General features: G+C 41.3%; 1 protein-coding gene across 6 annotated transcripts in view; it reads left to right on the top strand.

The window, feature by feature from the left end:
* Nucleotides 1–20,667, top strand: part of atxn1a (ataxin 1a) — a 98,092-nt gene that overhangs the window by 64,684 nt on the left and 12,741 nt on the right. For 5 of the 6 annotated variants that reach the window (XM_046057815.1, XM_046057814.1, XM_046057817.1 and 2 more), the window contains one exon: nucleotides 1,785–1,900. The gene's annotated coding sequence lies outside the window, so the exon portion shown is untranslated. Of the gene's footprint in view, nucleotides 1–1,784; nucleotides 1,901–14,491; nucleotides 14,714–20,667 lie in introns of those variants that run through there. The other variant, XM_046057818.1, reaches the window with a different exon arrangement.

Below are 20,667 nucleotides of genomic sequence, written 5' to 3'. Positions count from 1 at the left end.
CATAACAGGTGGTTAAACTTGACATCAAAGGCTAGCAGGTATCATAGTATTTTCCCTAATAGTTGGGAGAGTTTTGGAATGAAACCGCCACTCTCTGTCCTGCTCTGCCCTCCCTCTCACTTATCTCCCCCTCCCTTTCTCGCTGACATTTTTCAGCTTTCCATACTCCCCGCTGTGCCTCTCTGGCTGTGCCAGTGTTGTCCTCCCAGTGAGTTTCTATCTGCCTCTTCTCTGCCACCATCTGTTTCTCTCTTTGTCTCTCTTTATCTCTGCCTTCCTATTGCCTCTCTTTCTCTCTGCTGCTTTACCTCATCGTAATTTCTATTCTCTCCATCTGTCTTCTTTCCTGTTGCCTCTGGATCTCTCCTACTTTTTCTCGTCTTTTAACTTTTTTGCTATTTCTCACTCTTTGTAGCTGTCTTCTCTTTCTCTGTCTTTATCCCTTCTTCTTTTTACCTCCATTCCTCTTTCTCCCTTGCCTTTTTAAAATCATATGATGGATTCCTTTACCCAGTTGGTGTCTGCTAATCCATGGCCCCAGTACACATCTATTTTTTCCTCCTCTGTTTCTTCCTTACATACACACATTACAGATTTAGTCTTTAGCACAAACCCTATGGTTTTCTGTGTGCAGCCAGTTTAATGTGTGTGTGTGCTATACTATAACCAACTGTGGAAGCCTAGTGATTTTCTCCCATGTCTGCCATACCAGACATTCCTCTGTTTCTTTCTCTCGTTATGCATCTGCCTCACTGTCCCATTATCGTATCTCATTTCCACCGTAGCTCTCAATCCCCTGTAGAATAGAGTCACCATGCAAAACATAAGAAGTGGACATAGAATGATATATTTTATCATTACTAACACACAAAACCAGCCACATACTGTAATTCCCCTCTCTGTCTTCCTTCGACCACAATAATGTGCTTTCCCACAGCTAAACAGCGCACACGCACCCACACACACACACACACACACATCCACACAATCCTATCCACCTGTTTCCTTGTCTTCAGATATGTAAGAAGTGGGTCAGTAGGATGTTTAACGCCCCCCCAACACACACACACACACACACACGCAGCTGACTAACAGCAGGGAACATATTTCTCGTATCTGCCTAACATCCCCATCATTCCACCACAACCTGCCTAATTAGTCCCACAGAGTGTGTATGCACGCTGTTCTACAATCAGCCAGCCTGTCTCTTATACCAGTGTGTGGGTGTATGCTTAAGTCAGCTTGTTGTGCATTAGATGTCTTTAAAGATGCACTGAATATGACAGGTCCTGTTGATAACGATGACCTGTATTTACATTTCAGTTTGAAATCGCTACAGAATGAAATCGCTACAGAATGAAATTGCACCATCAAAATGTCAAACATGCGCAAGGTCTAAAGTGCTGAAGGGAACAGGAAGAATGAGCAGAATTTTTTTTTTAAAGTCTATATGTATATGCAGTGTGTGTGTGTGTGTGTGTGTGTGTGTGTGGGGGGGGGGGGGGGGGGGGGGGGGATTCCCATGTTGCTGTTTATGCATATGGATCAAAGCTGAGTTACTGCAAAGCTGAAACACTTTGTGTTTCTTTGTTCAATAAACCTTGCATTGCATCCTGAGTTGTGTATCCAAATACATTCTGCTGTGTGTAGTTCCTGCTGATACTTACAACACAGTATACCAGTGTGTTCTGCCATGTATGTACATATTACATTCAGAAATTGTGGGGATGATAAAAAGTTGTTTTCCAAATTTAGTTTCAACTTTGGTTGTTTTCACCCACCAGGGAGTGCGGAGTCCTTGAGTCAACACACTGCATTCTTGGATAGTCTGGAACCCTCTCCATGGGCAGTACCACCTGCTGACAAACCAGGGGGGTCTGGAGGAGTTGTGTTGAATGAGGTGAGATTATCCCTGTCCCTTCTGTTAATAAGTGCCATGCCTATATCATGGTTTTCATTTAAATAAATTGTTGTTTTTTTTGCAATGTAAGCTGGCTTATGAATAGCTGGTGACCATTATCATGTTTTTACTTGAGCTTGAACTGAGGTTGTGCATGATAAGCTTGAAGACAGTGGTTCACTGCTTACAGTACTGCTGAATCATTACTGACAAACTGCTACCACGTTGGTAGCAAACTAAAAGCTGCTAGTCTGACTATCGTGTTTAATTTGATGTTATTAGTCCTGACATGAAGGACTTTTCAGCCCTGTGTTGTCTCTATAGCCAAGAGCCTTGTTTTGATGATAAACCTGTCACCCTGGCCATAGCCCAGATGTATGTTAAGTAAAGTGCATTTGATTTTAACGTGACTGAAGTGGCAGCTCATCACATGCACAGCTAGCAGTGACTGAATCAAGGTTTTGCTCTGAACCACGGCACATCTTAAATCTTTGGCTTGGTCGAAATTTGTGGCGTACTCTCCTAATCCTCATTCTCTGTCATGAAATATAATGAGAGTATCAAACCACATGGTAGATTATTGGTAGTTATTCATTCACCCATTCTTTCAAACCTTTGTATATTGGTAAGAAAAACAGTCAGAAACAAAGAAGGTGTCTTTCAGTTACTGAACTGAAGCCGGTGGGCTAACTAAGTTTGTTTACTGCCTTGCATTTTTAGGGTAAGGGAAAGCTAGTCTGCCTAGTGGCAGCAATGTATTTCCATGCATAACACCTTCAGGAACCAGTTAGTGAAGGGTCTTCCTGTGAGAATAGAAGCCTTATTGGTAGTGCTGAGAGTGTGAAAAACACCCTATAAATAACGTCTCTGTAAGGCCTGAGGAGGGGGGAAGGTATTGTAGTGTATCGCTTTGTTTATATTTATTACCTATGTGTGTGTGTTTGAGTATCTAATTTCTATACATGTTCATTGATGAATCTCTACATAAACAAATGCGTCATTCTTTAAATTGCTAGCCTACCAAAAGCTACAACCACTTAGATTTTTCTCTGAATTACTCGCAGCACAAGTGCTGTCTTTTTTGTGGTAATATTGATTCCCAGAGGAGAAATTCTCATTCTCTCTTTCCCACCTTCCAGAGGGAAGTAAGATCGCAGGGTCATTTGGAGCTGCTGGCGATTATTTTGCTCGCAGACATTTGAGCGGAGCAAATGCTTGAGGTCAAACGTTTGAACTCAGGCCTCCTGGTTGATGGATACTCTCTTTGCTCGCTAGAAGGCAGTTTTCCAGGGAGAATATCAATAGGAACAAAGATCTGAGTTTTTCAAGTTCTTTCCCTCAGAGTGCCTTGCATGTTTGAAGATATAATTTTCCACTTTCCTCTTTCCCTGATGGACAGTCTGCTGTTATGAATAATAAACAATAATAAACATTGACATGGGTGCCTTTAATAACCAGCACTAACCTACCTCCACCAGGAGTCTGCATGCAGAGTGTAAGATTAAGGTTTAAATTTGCTAGTGTCAGTACACTAATTGGCAGGTTAAGTCTCAAGGCACCACTGATCTGTACAGTGTTGATCTACTAATACACATACACAATACACAAACTAATTAAAACATTTCATTATTGCCCAGTGCAGGCATTAAAAAGTAATATGGGATAGCCTTGAATATTGAGAAGCAACCTCAGCTATAGAGAAAGCCGGAAAATCTAGAAGCCACAGCCAATAATGTATTTGCTTGAATGAGTGATGCAATTTTATTTGGCTAGGTAGATAGGTGTGGTTTTCAAATTTGGCCCACTGTGTTGTCACATAATTGCCCAATCTGGTCACAAATATTAAGGACCATTTCTTGGTTGAAATCAGATCTGGCACAGTATCCAACGAAGGTTGAGGTCAAAGGCAACTGGACTTTGTAGAAGAAAAACTAGAAGATGTTTCGTCCCTCATCCAAGACACTTCAGTTCTGATCTCATGGCACAGTACTTCATTAAAGTTCTTTGTGATGCAGAATTGGAGAGAGTGATAAGTCAGTCATACTTAAAAATTGCTATTAACCAGTTTTTAGGAGAAAAATATTTATATAATATATATTATATATATATATAATTTATTATACAGTATTTTAATGCTTTTGAAATGGAAACCATATTGCTGCCTGTTGACTTCTGTTGCCTCAACATTTGGCGCCTCACAATGGGAGTAAGGAGTGCGCTCTGGTCCTCTGTCTTAAACAGACATGCTTGTTTAAGTGTACACAAACATGCACATGTACGTGCACTTTCACAGACAGAGCAATCTCATTTACCACACAGGGAGCAGTCATTTTGGAATGTGCTGCAGTTTCCCTGCTGGAATGTCTGTCTGTATGTCGTATGCTCTCTCTTTTCTCCATGTCCTCCTCTCTCACTTGCTTTCTCTTTTCCACTCCTTCTCTCTGCCTCTCAGTTCATTTCAGCTCAATTCAGCGAAGCTTTATTGCCGTGACATTTTGAGCAAAAACATGTTGCCAAAGCGCATGTTTGACCAGAAAGTGAGGCTTCTGTGTTTTTTCTCTCTTGTTTCGGTCTTCTCAAATTCAAATGTGCTTTCTTGGCATGACCACATGTACAATATTTTCAAACCTTGTACAAGGTTTACAATGTAAGTATAATGTCTCAGAAACGTGCCTCTTTTTTTCTCTTTCTTTCTTTCTGTTTCTCTTTCCACTGTGCTGGTTGAAGTGTGTGAGGCACGTACTTTACCTACTTCACTCTATCACCCTCTTTCTCGTTGAATCCAAAGAGTAAAAAGTGTGAGCGCTTAAGTTTGTGTGCGTGTGGGTGAGAGAGAGAGAGAGAGAGAGAGTCAGTGCTATTCTTGGCTGGTTGGGGAAGTCTTGGCTCCCTGGCGTATGGGAAAAGTGCTCTTGGCAAGTCTTGAACCGAGGCATTCCTTTATGCTGTCCTCTTGAAACACTCACACAGACAGATACACAAACTTGTTTTTGTCACATAGAAGGACATTGTGTTGACTTACATTCATTCTCTAGAGACTTAACCATAAGCTCTACATGCTAAACCTAACCCTTACATTAATCAAAAGACGTTACCCTTAAATGTAATGGTGTACCTTATGGGAACAGGACCCACAGCATGAGTAGAAGAAGAACACACACCAAAGTGACTGAAACTCACATTTACATGCTGCTTTAGTTGCAAACTGCTGGGTTTTTGCTGTTTTTTTTTCATTCCCTCTCTCTTTGCTGATCTCACTCTCTCGCACACACACACACAAGCAGGCCTGCACACACACACACAAACACACACACATGAATGTCTACATGCATGCTCTCTCACACACACACTAAGAGGAGAAAGACTAGTGCAATCTCAAAAGAGAGATTTCTAGTAGTACTACATTATGCCCCGAGGCCCAAAGCCAGAGTTTCACTGTCACTCACTCACACACAGACACACACACACACAGCATTTTGCACAATATCCTCGAATCAATTGCCTAAGGAGTGGGAGGTTGTCTGCATGACTTAAATCAGCTAATAGATCTGCTAAGTCTCTTTCTCGATGTCCCTTTTGCCTTTTTCTTTCACTCTCTCGCTCTCTATCGCTGTCCCTCTCACTGCAGTGCCACTACAAAGTGTCATCACTGTCTCTCTCCATCTTTTTCCTGCTCCCCTGTCTTTTTCTTGTTATTTTATCCTGCTTTCCCTCTCCTCTTCCCTTCATCCTTCTCTCCTTTCCTCTTTTTTACCTGCCCCTCCCTTCTTTGTTCCTCACCCCCCCCTTTCCACTGCAAATCATTACATAAGCGCTGTCAAACTATAAACACGCACAGTGTCAGTGGTCTTCTAGGCAAAAATTGGTTTTGGCATTGAAAATGGGTCAGGGTCACAGGGTTTTGTATTTTGTAAGGATACATGCCACCACCCTAAAGACAACTGTGTGTGTGTGTGTGTGTGTGTGTGTGTGCGTGTGCGTGTGCAAGACTGCCACAGCTTTTTGAAAAGGCCCATCCAGAGAATGTCAGTAAGATGGCATTTCCTTTCATCTCTGTTTGTATGTACCATTATGTTGCAATATTGTATATTATGTGGGACATGTAAGTTAAGGCAACTTAGACTGATGAAAAAGCTGAGTATCGGCAAAACTACAGTAAATCTAAATTGAACGTTATGAAGCAAACAATGCCAGATCCATACTAATCTAGCTGGGTGCCCCTGCCTTGCATCACTATTGGCTAGTAGAACAAATTGTTCCACATTTGCTTTGTACCGTTACATCATTTCTTGCAGGCTAAAATCAACATTTTGACACATCACCGGTACACAGAATAGTAATATGGATCATGTTTGCTGGTGAAGTGATGTGGCAAGTGATACAACTATTTTGCACAGGATAATGTTGGTAATTGGTAGGTGTTAGCTGGCAAGCTAACGTTATCTAACTTGAGCTAACTAAAACACAAAATCACAATATATTCCACATGATTTATAATAAATAAATAATGACATTTATTCTTAAGTATATTCACTCAGACTTAAATGCACAAATTCAGTCTCTGGTAGGTATCATAGTATCATCATATCTTTTTAGTTTTATTGTAATGAACCCCAAGTACAGTATCATCGTAGTGCAGGGTTACCATCCATATTTAGTTATTCATAAAGTAAAATTATTAACAAGGCAATTTGACATCTTCATTTTATGTTTCAACAGGCTTGTTGTTACATAAAACGTTGACCCTTTGCTCAACATCACACAAAGTACATGCTTTACTCCATTAAAAGTGCCCAATTTACAGGAGCCATTTTCCCTTCTGGGAGTCTGACAGCAATCAGTGTGGCTATTCAACATGATTATATACATTTGATTGTATTGAGTGAATGGACATGCATATGGGTTATGTATTTTATCAAAGCCTATTGTTGTGTACAGAACCTAGCTTTTGGCCTAAGGAGTATACACACTGCTTGGCAGCATGCAGACACCTGTGGAGTGTGTGTGTGTGTGTGTGGAATTTGTTTGTTTGGTTGATGGCTGAGTTCGGTGTGGCTCCAGTGTGTACTGCATGTGTGTCCTGTTGAGTCTCAGGGGTGTAGGATATGTTTTTGTGTAGAGCGGTTGAGGCCTTTGATGATCTGTGCGAGCCTGCGTGCTCAACCAGTGCTGCTGCCTGTCTGACATTTTTTGTCCTTGTGCCTTTGAAAAGGTGGAACACATTATTCACAGACAAGGGCACATGCTGAGCTGTCGCCCACTTCTCCTTCATCTACACAATGGCCGCTGCCATGCCCATTCATGCCAATTAGTGCCAGTCTGCCTGGCTATGCCCATAATGGCGAAGCAGTTCACCTTCAGCGCACACAACAGTAGGGTTCTCTGTCCTAGATGTGGACACATGGAGGCACCATCAGTAAAAATAACAGTTCTTTTTCTTCCATTCTGACATGTAGGAGAAAAGAAAGTGTGTTTGTGTGTGTGCTGACAAGCAAATACAGCAGCATTAGTCTACAGTTTTGTGTGTTTTATCATTTGTCTCCACAGGCGTTCAGTTTAGCGTCGCGCTCCTTGCAGACCCTCGGTATCACACATCCCACACCTGTCAGCCCGTCCTCAACCTGACTTCAGCTAAGAAATGTTCACACTCCCGTCATCTGAGTCTGGTTGCCTGCTTGTATTTCTCACCATGCGCTACCCACACAACAAGATCATAGGAGCACAAAGATGAGGTGTGATAAACGTTAAAGAGGATTTGCTTTAAATAGTGAGGAAGAATAACCCATAAAAAAACAATATGCTTTGTTAGTAACTGACACCCTATGTATGGAGTGTATGCTGCAAGATCTTGTTGCCTCTCAAATTGGAATAATTGCAGCTTTTTTTTCTTCTATGAAAGTAAATTAAAGCCTTTTGAACTGTTGATCACACAAAACAGGCAAATTGAATATGTAAATTCTGGCTTTGATAAATTGCGCGGGTCAATTTTCACTATTTTCTGACACTTTTTACACATTTCTGACCAAATGGTTAAACGATTAAATGAGAAAATAATCATCGGATTAATCAGTAATGAACATAAAGGCTTGATTCCATCAGTCTCGGATGTGACACTTTCCGGCTGCAGTCCCGCCACCGGTGTTCAATGCAGCCATTATAGACAATGCTTGTGATTCCACCTGTTGCGCCGCAGTGCGTTCCAGCAGCAGCTCTCCGCTCTGCTCTGTGGAGAATATGTGGCTGGTCTATTTTTGACAGAAGTCGCGTCAAGCTGCAGAGAGCAGATTGAACTGGGAAGTCAGACACAGAAACAGCATAGAGAATTTGGTAAATTTTCAAAATAAAACACTGTGTGCAAAATTCCAATTGTATACTAATAATCAACGCAGGCTAAACGCTCCACTTATTTAAAACCCCCGGTGGGGTATGAAGCTGAGTAAAGGTCGGAACAAAACGGGGTTACAGACGCAAAATTATAGCGCCGGGCCTCGTGGAATCAAAGCGTAACCATTAGTTGCAGCTATAGCTGAAAGAGACTGGGATTTTTAAACTTTTCTTCAGACAAAAATATATGCCATAGGAATAATGAAAAAATGATTGTTTAATCACACAGAAATTCAACACATATTGATTATAAATCTTATTTTTAAATTTAGAATCAAAAAGGAAATTAAAAAATGTCAATAAAGGAGCCACATTCTGCAGATTCTTCCCATATAGGGCCACAGTCTTGGCTTTGTAAAAGCTTGTCGAGAAATATTTCCTTGTTCTTAAATGCTAATCGAACTGTGGTAGTTCATAATAAAAGCATGCTTACAAATTCTCTATATTCCAATTTTTTAAGTATATTACATTATAAAATATGTGAGGGTCTTATGTTATAGGGTGTGCTGTACAAACAGACAATGGAGGTATAGTTGTGTGGGTAGAATGAATGAATGGATGGTGTAATGATGAATGGAGTTTGAATTGCATTTATCTGTCCCTTTTCTCTCACTCCTCTCTTCTGTCTTTTACGTTTTGTCTTTGTCCCTTTTCTCTCTGCTGCCTCCCCTCCTACATTTCTCTCTTGCTCCCTTTTGTGAAGTAGCACCCATTCTCTGAACAGGATTATACTGTATAAAGTATATTGTTCATGTCTGCGTTTGCCCTTGAATGAGTGTGTTGGACTTTTGCCTGCCTATCTCTGTGTCTGAATGTCTGCGATGACTGCTATTGTTTGTCTGTGTGGGTGTGTGTGAATACATGCTTTGTACGTGTGTGCGAATACATGCTTTGTACGTGTGTGAAAATGAAAGCATGAGATCGTTGTGTGTGCGCATGTGTACGTCTTGAATGCATGTTTTCATATTTACGCATTTGTGTGTCTGTGTGTGTTTGTGTGTGTGTACTCAGCAGGATTATACAGCAATAGAGGAGCTTAGCAGTGATTTGGCCATCCATTCCAGTCCCTCCCTAATCTTACACACACACACACACAACACACACACTAGCAGGGATCTAATACTGTGTGTGGATTAGTAGGTTTGTGAATGGGATGTGGCTTAGGCTGAAGTAGCACACTACACTGCCAGCAAGTTAACACAGCCTGGCAGCCTGGAGTTTGTGAGAGAGACAGAGAAATGAAGGGGTTTAGAAAGTGAAAGATATTTGTCGAGTGTGTAAATGGCCCACGGTTCAGAGGGCACTGTTAACGTGATTATGTAATGATTACAAAAGGTTATGAATAGTAGATCATGAGGAGATCATGGGTATGATATGATTAAGATGTTGTAATAAGGGCGTGCCTTCATAAAGCCAGCCTTGCAGTGATTTGTGTGTGTGTGTGTGTGTGTGTGTTTGGTACATGATCATTAGATGGCTCTGCACCTGCTGTCTCACAAGCTCCCACACACACACAGTCACACAAACACACAGAGACAGATGGAAAAACATGGATAAACAAGAGAGCTGAGACTTTCGCCAAAAGAGACGAATAGGGGGAGAGATGGGTAAAGAGGGTGTAAAGGGGTGTGTGTGTGTGTGTGTGTGGGGGGGGGGGGGGGTAACCGTCTCGTCTGTGAAGTTTGCGGGGCTGGCTGACAGAACGAGAGACAGTATGTGTGGGTGAGAGGGAGAGAGAGCAGAGAAGTCTGTGATATAGGTGTGTGTGTGTATATATAGAAGCTTTCATCAGTTTCCCTTAGTGAGACTCCTCTGCTGTGCTGGAAAACAGAAGACATGAAACAAGAGTGCCCTTAATATTACATGGATTCCCATAATGAGGTGATTATTGACTCAGTTTTGATATTATGGGTTAGTTTTTAAGAAGAATCCACTGCCTGTATCTTGACTTAATTTTTCACTGTGGTCAGTCCTGACAAAAGTACGACGAAGATATTACAAGAGAGAATATTACAGGATTTGTTTTCATGTATTTTTCCTGTTTATGGGGTCAGCAGAATGGCTTATGTTTACTACAAATGGATAATTAAAATTTCTTTTTATGAAAAACACAATAGAGCTGGGGTATCTGCATTAAAAAACACGTTACAAGCTCCCCTCATCATTCTCAAGATCCAGCTGTATGAAATAGCTAAGAGATCTTAGGGATTTATGTACTACATATAAAATCCATCAGTCATGAAGTAGAGACGTAAATTACGGGGAGTTGACAAGTTTATAAAGATATTTTTAAGCTCAGGGAAAATAAAACATGGATTTTGCACTCGATGTTAGCAAGTTATGATCAAGTGGTGATATTCCAGACTTTTAGTGATGGTCTCCAGTTGTTCTTACATCCAACCAAAACAGGTTTCTTGGTCGAAATGGTTAGCCGACGGGGAAAATGTGAAGTAACTGGATATTTATTTGGGTCTAGAGCAGGGGTGTCAAACTCATTTTCACCAAGGGCCACATAAGCATTATGGTTACCCTCAAAGGGCCAGTTGCAACTGTACTAAGACTGTATAAACTTAACTACTCCTTAACATATTGTTAAATAACTGTCTCTTTATTTGATTATGTATTCAATGACATTTATCAGATGTAAAAATATAGCCATAGTAAGAAAATGTGTTATTATAACATAAATAAATGAATTTATCAGATTTAAAAACCCTCATTACTCCATCAATCAAAGATCAAACATTTCAAGTAAATAACAAAGACAAATATCATCAAACATAAGCTTTTACAGTAACTTTTCACTTTTTCACAGTCCAGAGGTGCAGAACCATGGTAAAACAAATAATTGTGAGCTGCTAATAACATGAGGGACAGATGTGGCATTTGATAAAATTGCAGAGGGCATAAATCCAACTAATGAGAGAGAGTTTGATTACCTGGAAAAATGCAGACATATAGGCTACTGTAGCCTAAGCCTAGGTCACTCTACACGATTTTTAGCCCGAGAGCTCGGCAACCGTCAGGCTGTGATTGGGAGTAAATCAGCAGTTGATCTGCGGTCGCCAGTCGTTATGTGTGAACTACTCAACAACACATCAAATCAGCTCCCCAACACATTTCTGAGACATCACCGACGCCAGCCAGATATCTAGCATACCAAATATCTGCAGAAGTCGGCCGACTCGACATCCACATCCAGCCAATGAGAGCAGGTAGCTACTTTTTCACCGCAAAACACATTTTACTCCCCTCCAGCTCTCTCTGTAGCTCAGACAATCCCTGCTACCTGCATGTGCTAATCCATTCTTTCACCCATAGTCTTTAAACAACAGCTGTTTTGTCTGTAGGTTCGCGTCATTTCCCGTTTCACATTTCATGTGTGTTTTCTTGACAAAACGTGGTTTGGAGACCAGCGTTGGGTGACATCAGTCACGTAGAGTGAACGCCACAACGACACAAGACGGCAAGTTGTGTAGTGTGAACGGCACGGCTATCGGCCGACGCTGAAAGTCATGTAGTCTGCACAAGCCTTAACTAACGTTGATCCTTCATCACTGATACTGCCTCATAACACAAAAGATATAGGCCTAGCCCACCGGGTTTTCTCTTTGAAGCACAAACATGTATTCACTTTCCCACCATTCATGAAATTGCTTTCCTTCTGCATCAATTTTTCTCGTCTTGGACAATTAGGGATTGTTTGTATACATTTCTCATCTCCACTTGTCGGAAAATTACCGTAGTGGGTGTGGAAACATTGCAGTCTAGTGGCGGGATCACTTCTCTGGTCACAAAATTAACATGCATTGTGGGAGATTTTATGGCAGCATAGACTTTTATTTTAGGACAATCATGAATCTTTAAAGCTTTTGCGGGCCACATAAAATGTCGTGGCGGGCTGAATTCGGCCCGCGGGCCTTGAGTTTGACACATGTGGTCTAGAGTATGGGTTTGGAGGTAGAGCATGGAGAATTGTGTGTTTTCTGAAATGATGACAGGGCGTTGACTTGTGGCCACCTTAGCTGGACTGAGAAAGTTTTAGATGTAGAGACAGAGCAGCTGAATAAAGACTTTAGAGACAGAACTAAAATCACCATTCAAAACATTTGAAATCTCTCATAACTGATTCTCTCTATTCTTATCTCTTTGTACTGCTCCTCTACACCCACTTCTCTCTCTCTCTCTCTCTCTCTCTCTATCTCTATCTCTCACATTGCTTTCAATTGACGGCAGACTGTAAACAAACCCACACAAATGAATTATGATTAAATGCCAAGAGGCTCCAATTAGCTGCCAAGGCAACAGGTGGGTTTTGCTGTGCTGTTGAGGTCACCTGACAAAACGGAACAATTGTGAAACAAATACGTAGTCTGGTCTGGTTTTCTCTCAGTCTCTTCTGCTTTGGCTTTCTGTCTGTGTCTTATTCTGATGTGTTTATTTAATCTTTATCTGTCTCATTCTGTCTCTTACTTTTCTAATAGTGCACCTAAGACCCCCAAATTTCGTAAAACAAAAATGTTTTTAAACAAGTACATGGTTACAAGTTTCAAAAGAGGAAGGAAATTTTGCGATTTCTGGGCACATTGCAAATCAGGAACTGTATTTTTAAAATGAGCAACAACAACTAACATCAGACCAAAAATAGAACAATATCTACAGAAAGTCAAACTGCACCAACACAAAGTCCGAGAAGACACACATCATACTGTAGCACTGCTACATTACTTCATTGAGAAATGATGTTACAAATTTAAAACATCATAGCTCTCAGGGCTTATCACCAAAAGTGCCTTCCAAAATAAAATAAAAAAGAGCATAAAGAACTCTTAGATTCCCATTTTCAATCCTCTTACCCAGCTGAGCCCCTGTGGGTACATATTGTATGTTCTTCTAGTCCTCTTTTCCCACATTAGAAGTAAACTTTGAAATGTCTCCTTCCCTGCAATAGTTAAGCATTCCATGAATATCCAATGTTGAACACCAGGATTGATATCACGCTGACAGGAAGTCCAACCAACACAAACAGGATATGTTTTTAGTGCATGTTTAGACCCACTGAGTCTAGTGGGAATCATTACATGTGCATGTGTTAACATCTTATGAGTGAGTGCTCACTTCTTCCCTGTGCGTGCTACAGCTCTTAGCATTGAGGAGCATATTTCATCTATATTTACTTCCAAATGGTCTTTTAACTAGGTCATCTAACTAACGGAAATAGACTGCTGAACGCTGTCAGTGTCATGACATCTAGTGGTTGAAAGTAGAAAGTGCAGCCTTGTTGAATCTGAACACTTTGTGGATCTGCAAAAAGGGGCAAATGGACAGTGGATCTGATGTTTGCTTGTGTTTATGTCATTAATGCCATTGTGTTCTTCTCAAGCCTGCGCTTGAGCATATAAACACATAGGAGTGTGCTTGCATATGTGGGATATCTCTGGTTGAAGCTTCTCAAGTGTGAGGACTTGCTGCTTTTGTTTCTGTTTTATACGTATTTGCAATTGAATAGCTGGGTTTTAAACTGTTTGGATACAAGAAACAACTTAAAAATGTCACCTTGGGCTCTGGTAAATTCGGATGGGCATTTTTCACTATTGTCTGACATCTTATAGGTCATGATTAAGCAGTCAATTGAGAAAAGAATGACAGATGAATAATAGTTTCAGCCCTAGATACATGCATATTTGTATGTGTACATGAGTTGTCCATGTGTCACTCCCTCTCTCTCTAATCTCCACTGCTCCCTCCCTCCCTCTTTTTCTCTCCCACACTCCCCCCCGTTTGCCCTTCTCACTGAAACAACCTCCCATCCTCTCTCTCCCCCTCTTGTTCTCTTTTGCTGCTTGTAAGCGGTCTCTGGGCGTGCAGCCAGCTGGCGTGTGTGTGTTTTTTGAATGAATACCTGATGAAGTTGGCCGAGCGAACCATGGGAGGGGCCCTGTGTGTGTGTGTGTGTGTGTGTGTGTGTGTGCGTGGGGCAGACAGTGTGAGAGCTCTGGCTCACATTCAGCCCCTTGCATAATACACGTTGGAGCTCTGCATGCGGGACTCCCTCCCTGTGGGCGTGTGCAAGTGTGTGCTACTAATTTTGTGTGTGTGTGTGATCACCTGAGTGCTGTGCATCAGTGCTAGTGAGGGAGCTTCCTACCTCGCTGTCAAGATTTAGGAGAGGGCTGTTGGCTGTGTGTGAGTGTGCATGTCTGCGGCAAGTGTTTGTAAGGGGTGAGAACAGCAGCGAGCAGTTTGTAGCACAAGTACGCTGAATCTGTTTGGGATTTTCAGCTTGAGGAGGTGAGAGGGAGACAGAGAGAGACTCTGGGTGCTTTAAAAGAGACACGGCAGGACAGGAAAAGAGAGAAGTTAAGGGAGGAAAGGAATGAGAGGGGGAGAGAGAGCATGCTGCAGAAGTGGACTACTCATGCTACTTTGGTAAGTACACTTCACACAGTTGTGCTCTGAAGTGTGCGTGGGTGCGAGAGAGAGTAAGCACGCGTGTGTATGTGTGTGTGTGTCTCGAACCGTGTTTTGTTGTATCACAGTATGTCATTTGTAAGTGCGTACTGCATCTGCCCTAGTTTTTCTACAATCGTCGTCGCTTGTGTCTCCCAATCGGCCGCCGTCCTGAAGTGTTTCCCCTCCCTGCTTCTCTTCTCTTCCCTTCACACATTTCTCTCATTCCTCTCTTTCCATTGGCTGTTTTCTTTCTCAGTCTCTCCCTGACTGTCGGTCTACTACACCCCCCCCCCCCCCCCCCCCCCCCCCCCCCCCCCCCCCCATACTCCTCCAACCACCAACCCAACCTCAGGGTTGTTGAGGGGTGAGAAAGTGCAAGTCATGCAACGCTGCTTAAGTGTTTGTTTTCTGAAGGAGACTCCCTCTTTTTCTCACAGTCATTTGTTTCTCCCCATCTCTGTCTCTCTTTGTTTGCGCAAATCTTAACCACTTTCTCTCCCTCTTTCACTTGCTCTTGGTTCTCTTTTTCTCCGTCACTCCTCCCTCTTCTCTTCCCCTGCTTCTCTAACTCTCTGTCTCCATCTGTCCTCCATTACTCCCTCACTATCTGACCATACTCCCATGTGTGTGTGTGTGTGTGTGTGTGTGTGTGTGTGTGTGTTTGTTGTTGTTTGTGTGTAATCACTAACGGAGAGTGGCAGCCTTGTCAGAGTTCCCAGTCTGGCAAGGGTCCCTGTAATGTGCACACACATGCACATATGCAAACACACACACTAATGAAAAACCCATAAAGGCAAAAACAGGGACATAGAGGAAGAAATTGAGAAGTGGAGAGAGACAGAGAAGTATAAGCCTGCAGCAACACTGTACTTTCAGTTGAACTATATTTAGCAGTGAGATAACACATCACGTTGGACTTATCCCTTTGATCATGATTATGATTATGGCTGGGCAATCATGCGCATGCACACACACACACACACACACACATACACACACTAACTAAAATGCAGCAGACATATGTACCCCATGCACACCAGTTTTCTAAATATTACTGTAGCATTTATCTAAATGCATTTGCAGAGAGAACTTGTTGACAAAACAACACAAAGTTACAATGTGTATGTGTATGATGAAGCATTCATTGTGTGTTTATCGTGCGACACTAACACACGAGAAGCACAAGGCACAAGTCAACACATTCTGTAACCTGCTGCCCTTTGTGGTTTACATGTTGTGGTGTTTCAATCATGCTCAGCCTGCGATCTGGGGTGCAGCTAGAAGATTTAGGCCTCCTGACGCCTCAACAAAAACTCAATAGAACTAACATTTCCAGGTCTCCTACACAGCTCAGGCCCCCCAGTACCGCTCCTGCTCACTATAAATGTCACTATAGAACCTTGCATAATAATTTTTTCTTTTTTAAATACTGCAATGTATTGGCTTCTCTTAACATCCTGAGTTGAAATGCTAAGTTGAATGGAGGTTCTTGTTTTAAGGGGAGTTTATGTGGATTTTTTTTATGGAGGGGACATACCTGCATGTAATTAAAGATCATGCTGCTGCTGCTCACAACCAAAGCTGAATGCAGCAGATGTGATAGCATTAGCCAAAAATACAACAACAAGAGTTGCTAATGCTCCATTTGTTTAATGGAAAATGTTGAAGATGTTGGAGTGTTTCTGTCATGTGATGATGTCTCTTAACATTCCTATGGATATACTGTATAGAGGCCTATAGGGCAGATATAATAAATTCTTTAAATATATGTACAATTTATATGTCATAGTTGAAGAGCATTGTGCACATTTAGTTCAAAGAAGCTCAAAAGGTATTTTTTTAGACTTGTTTGCATTAAGTATACAGTATTGGCTGTCTCTTTGTGTCTTTGAATGTCTGTTGCTGTTTGTAATTGTTTGTAAATTACTGTATTGCTGGCCATCCTACTACAGCTCTGGCACCAAGACCACAAAGCACTCCATTACTACTTGAGTAAACTAGAAGGATTTATAAATTATAGATTGTCATATAAGTTAACGCATCACAGAGTATGGTTTAATGTGTATTACTTTCATTTTTAAACATAATTTATACATGAAAGATCAGTTTAATTCTGTAGCCCAGCAGGGTTTAAATCACAGACACCAGACAGGATCCAGTATCCATAAATCCATATGTTTTAGGGTTTTGGCTGGTATCACATACAGCTGCAGCATACAATGGGCCCAATTTTATACATCGGGAAAAAAAAGACAAAAAAGTACAATAGTGTCGGGGGGAGTGACATAGACACGCCTCCTCTGTTTTGACCATAGAAGGACAATAGTGTAGTGAATTAGTGCTTGAACAATTCAGGTTACTGACTCGCACGCACACGCGCGCACACACACACACACACAGACACACAGACTTTGGTAAGGTGGATCTTTGTGAATGTGTGCGTGTGAGAGAGAGAGAGAGACTAAAGCACATGGAGGACAGACGGCTTGGGTTACAGGACATCTGATATCAACACACACATCTTCTCACACACGCACATACGCACAGACACATACACGCTGCAAACTCAGCAAGATTCAGGTGACATAGCTTTTCAGTGAATGTGTGTTTGAGTGTCAGTTTCAGTGAAGCAATACTTTCTTTCCAATGTAGGTCAGCTGAGCTTGCCTCTCTTTCTCTCTCCATGTTTCCCATTGGTCCCAAGCATTTCCTCACTTTCACACCCCATCTTCCCTGCTTTCTGCCTCTCTTTATCCCTCCCTCAAATCCCTTTGTCAATCCTTAATTTGATCTTCATTGTAGCTGTATTTTTTTTGTTCAGAATACCAAAGTTTAAGGGTTAAGAAGGAGGGAATGTAGCCCTCAGTGGAGTCTGAGCTAAGCAGTTTACAGTGAGAAACTTTGTTTCTCTACTTTCACTCCTTCTTCTCCATCACTTTAAGCTCTGTCTTTTTCCATTGTTTTTCTCTTTCACTCTCTCATTAATACTGCAGGATAAAATAGAAGAGAAATGACCCATGCTTCAAAGTTCAGGGTTTCCCCTAGGATTATTGTGTGTGTGTGTGTGTGTGTGTGTGTGTGTGTGTGTGTGTGTATTTTTATGTATGTATCTTACCCTCTGTTCCTGCTGCAATGTTTTAGTAAAAGCTTCTCTAATCAATGTTTTCAATGTTAACAATGACTCGAAAAAGCAGTAGAGAGACTAGCAGAGAGACTAGCAGAACACTGGCGAACATAGTGGAGCATTTAGGGCCTTAGGATTTGGTTGAGACCAAAATACTATTCTATTGCTCTGTGTCTGCTAGATGTGTAAATAGGCAACAGTATGCTAATAAGTTTGACGACTTATGCAGTGTTGTGTTTACTGCTTGTTTCTGCTGCCTCCAAGTGGCTAAACGTGTGTTCATGCAGTTCTTATACTACTGTGTTGTTGCAGTCTTACTGTGATATGTTACTTGCCTTGGGATACACAGTTATTCCAAGTATAAGCTGCTCAGCAGCTGCAGTACCATACTACACTTATCACACATGCTGTATGTAACAGTAAAATATATTCCATTACACAATGCATATAATATTCCTCCTGGAGTTCTCACAGACCTTTTTCACATGTCATACTGAATTGTCAGAAATTACATGCCTCGCTCTGAAGGTAAAAGCTCTCATAGATGGCAGCATGAAAAGATCTGTAGCTAGATGTACAGACACTGTTAGTGTTTAATGTGACAGCTGATATTAAATGTCTAACCTTGTAATGTATATCTCTTACCTCAAAGTTTTAGTTGTTGAATAAAAGAAGAGTTTGGGCTTTTTTTTTTTATCTACACAGTTTGTATTTTATGACACAGCATGAACGAATGAATGAATGAGGTGTGGTACAGTTTCGAGACAAGCAGAAGATTAATGTGAAAGAATGTCAAGGGAGAAGTAAAGACATTAGGAGACAGAAGATTAAGAACATAAAACCATTAGATGGAAGAATGATAATTGAGAATGGAGTTATAAAGAAGGAGGGGTGGGCAGGCAGGCTGAGGCAGGAGAGGAGTTGAGTGGAGGTAGAGTGAAGGAGGGAGAGGCAGAGAAGATTGCATCTGAGTGCTAAAACTTCACCGATAAACAGCACCTCTCAGCACACCTCTGAGTCATGCCTGCTTGATTGAACAGATGGTGCTTGAGGAAGTGTGCGTGTGTGTGCTCACTATCATTGAACAAAGACTGTATGTGTGTGTGTGCTGGTTGCTCCTGTACTGTATGTGCATGTGAATTTGCATGTGTGTTCACTCCTACGCCTGTCTCTGCAGTTGTGTAGTAGTGGCACTGCGACACTTAATCCACAGGAATCTGCTGGAGATGCAAGATGTCCCTCGTCCTACAGAACACACGCTCGCACGCACAGACATAAACACAGTGGGTGCAATTAGCAGGGATTAGCAAATAAGCCTTAGGACGTCTGGTAGGTGTTGACCCAGTCATTCTGGTTGAATGATTAAATATTTTGAGGCATAGCAGCTACAGAGAGCAGATAGTCATTGCTGATACAAGAGGCTGTGTTATGGGGTTTAATGTGAGTACAGTCAGCAACAATTGCAATGTTACATTCAGTGATGTTACCAAACCAGTTGCATAAATGGCTCTTCTCTGCTTTTATATCATTCTGCTCCACATCAACAGATTCTCATTGTTTCCAAATGCACACTAATAAATGCTCAAATCTCGGGTAGTGATGTCAAGCAACTGGCTTCCATTGTTATGCCGACATAAGAAATAACAATTCCATTTTATTAGAAGATTGATATTGTACTGCATTTCTTCTTTAAATTATTTAAAGTATCACGACATCAACTTTAGTAGATATTCCACATTTTCAGACCATTTTTGTCTTCTCTTTAGAAAGGCCTTCTATAGGTAGTTCACTATAGAAACTATAGGCTGGATTTCACATGTTGTACATGTTTGAAGACCTTTTACGTTTTTGTTTATTATATGATTGTATGATGATGAGCGAGTTTTTTGACTTTGACATGTATGTGTTAATTAACAGTAATAGATGAAAAATATTCACTTTCCTTTTGGTTCATACAGTCATTTAGGTTATCATTTTATGTATTCCTTTTGTGCTAATGCTTGTGTATTTCTGTACCTTGAAATGTGCAAGTTGAACACACTGACTTTGCAAACTCACCACTGAGGAAATACATTGACAAACCTTGTATTGCAGTCCTGTGCTGTTGCTGTAACAACTATGCTATCTACGCAGTTTAGTGTGTTAGTCAACTGATACTTGGCCCTCTTTCAAGTGTGAAAATGTGAAGTCTTTATGTTAGACAAACACTTGAGGCAGTGTATGTGCTTCTGTGCACTAGTTGGTGAAAGAGGGTGTGTATTTGTGTGTGAACTTGTGCTGTGTGTCAGGAAAAGAACATGTGTCAGCATAATTGAATATGCCCAGGTGTCTGTGTTTGAGTAAGCAAGATGGCGTGTGTGTGTGTGTGGAGGGGGGGTGCGCATGTGCTTGAAATGCTTGTACATTATTTATGAGGTTCACACCAAGCTTTCCATCTTTTGCAGCAGGGGGTCCACGCTAACAGATGGCACACACACGTGTGGTACACACACTCACACATACTTTATTGAGGACGGTGCAGGCTTGTTATCAGAGGTCCATGTAGAGCAGGTGCTTCAAACTTTTTGGAATTGTATTAGATTGTTATTATTAGGGGTGGAAGCTTCTGGAAATCCATAGGAACTGCTTGGATTATTATTATTTTTATTCTTTTTCAATTCTTTTGCTGGCCCGCTGTTGAGGCAACAAAAACAACATATCCACCTGGTGGCACATAACAACTTATTTTACTATGCACTACAGAAGTAGACTACAACATGTGTTTTCCTTGTAGGCATTTCCACCATTTTTCATCATTTGTAACTTT

This window comes from Micropterus dolomieu, linkage group LG09 (assembly GCF_021292245.1).
Source record: "Micropterus dolomieu isolate WLL.071019.BEF.003 ecotype Adirondacks linkage group LG09, ASM2129224v1, whole genome shotgun sequence".
Lineage (NCBI taxonomy): Eukaryota > Metazoa > Chordata > Actinopteri > Centrarchiformes > Centrarchidae > Micropterus > Micropterus dolomieu.
Note: the sequence above shows the minus strand (reverse complement) of the source record. Positions and strands in the feature narration are given on the sequence as shown.